General features: G+C 32.3%; 1 long non-coding RNA gene across 1 annotated transcript; it reads right to left on the reverse strand.

Moving 5' to 3' along the window:
* Positions 1-33: 33 nt before the first annotated feature.
* Positions 34-1,819, reverse strand: LOC113331711. The gene is made up of 7 exons (XR_003351122.1): positions 1,561-1,819; positions 1,363-1,448; positions 1,084-1,168; positions 913-982; positions 764-809; positions 480-572; positions 34-381 (listed from the first exon to the last, which is right to left on the reverse strand). It is a non-coding gene; the product is annotated as an uncharacterized LOC113331711 (long non-coding RNA).
* Between the last annotated feature and the right edge of the window lie 144 nt (positions 1,820-1,963).

The raw sequence follows: 1,963 nt of genomic DNA on the forward strand, positions 1-1,963 counted from the left end.
CTTTCCCAGCTTAAAAATGAAAGAATACATGCTTATAGCCACATAAATAATCATAGAATCCTAACATCATAATAACACAGATGAATACCCATTCCAGAAAAAAAAATCTATGGCTTATGTTAAAATCATCCAACATCAAAATCGAATAGCCAAATACACAAATTATTGCTTCCACGATCTTGAAATATAAAAACACTTCCAGATCTACAGATATTCATCTCTTAAGCATACACTTACAGGCATTTAAAAATCAATTCACAATTCATATTTCAAAACATAAACCCTACCATTGAAACTAGTGTAGAGAACACAATCATACAAACAAAATACCACATAACCAATCCACTTCCCCTTTCATGCTTAGCCCATGTAACATTCTTCCTACATTTTGAAGTATAAACCATGTTGGACTTTGTTTGGAAATTCTGTAACAAATTTATCTTATTAGAAGTATGAACTTAAGAACCATGTTCACTCACCATATAGTGACTGTCCAAATAAATGGCTTCCCTTTGTTCAGGAGTATCCGCTTAAAAATAACATAGTGCAATGCATAGCATTTGGCTGCCAATCTGCATAAGAAAAATAATCTAAATATTCCTCACTCATATTGATAAAATAACAGTATGCTCTGCCACGTGAACATAGCTAATAAACATTCACTCAGGGTGATATTACCCATTAACCAAATTAAACTAGATGGTTTTGCAAGCTAAATGACTAGCTGCAAACATTACAAGCTATTCTAATCTGGTACACTAACCTTTAAGGTAGTACCATCGCAGAAAATTTGTACGCTATCATGGACCCTGATGAGAACATATAACACGAAATAATTTGAAGAAAAATCCTTATATTAAACGCCCAAATCAATCTAGCAAACTGAAATAGGATGGAAGAGGCTTTGCTTACCCATGGTATGAGCTTGTGGTCAATCTAAACAATCCATTAATGCCAATGCATCCTCTGCCATATTGATGTCCTGTATAACAGTCCCATTAGACAAATTTTCAAAAGTGTGACCAAAAAATGCATCAAAATCACACTATAATTATAACTATTTAGATTTGACTCGAGACTCACAGAGATCGACCATTTTTATTACAAGCTTGTTTTCTCCAACCTCTACCCTTCAGAAAACAAACTAAAAACTAATGAATATGTCACCCTGAAAACAACCAGAAAGCGGTGAACTTAAGATCGCATAACTGAATGCAACACAAAATACCCATTTTTATCAAAACTGCAACAACACAAATTTCTATCACAAGAATCCTAATCAAGTAACATAAGAAAACTCATATTTACTAAACGGTATATGCATAGTATTTCATAAACTAGCTGAAGAAGTAACGATCTTACAAAGCAAAATCCCAGATTTAATCCCAGCTTTATCAAACATGAACATGTTGTTAACCTTCTCCTTTTGCTTTCCTTTGCTCTATTTTCTGTAGAAATCACAAAACAAAAAAAACTCATTCAAAAATTAAAAAATTAAGTTCAACATAAGGGAGAACGCAATATATATTAATCATGAATTGATCTTCTTCTTTTGTTTACCACCACTAGATTTCGCTGGCTTTGAAGATGGTGGTGGAGCTTTTTACTTTTTTTGGTTCCTGAATGTGCCTGGAAAAAAAGAGAATACACACAATTAATAAAACAAGTAAATAAATGAAGAAGATGAACAGATGCAGAAACTGATAATGAATCAGAAAAGAGAATTGAGATGAAATCGAAGCTTTAAGGTTTACAAACATCGAAAAAAAATAATCTGAAAATTCAATTTGAGATGGATAAGTTAATCGATTCAACTCAAACGATAAACAGAGATGATAGTTATCTTTTGATTCAGTTATTATAGATGAATCTTTGTTTGCAGTTGTCGTTGATGCCTCTTTTTCACCGATTCAGAACAAAACTTCAAGATCTGATGTTCTTATGATAAAAAAAAAAAAGAGGA

This window comes from Papaver somniferum, unplaced genomic scaffold (assembly GCF_003573695.1).
Source record: "Papaver somniferum cultivar HN1 unplaced genomic scaffold, ASM357369v1 unplaced-scaffold_12776, whole genome shotgun sequence".
NCBI classification, from domain to species: Eukaryota; Viridiplantae; Streptophyta; class Magnoliopsida; order Ranunculales; family Papaveraceae; genus Papaver; species Papaver somniferum.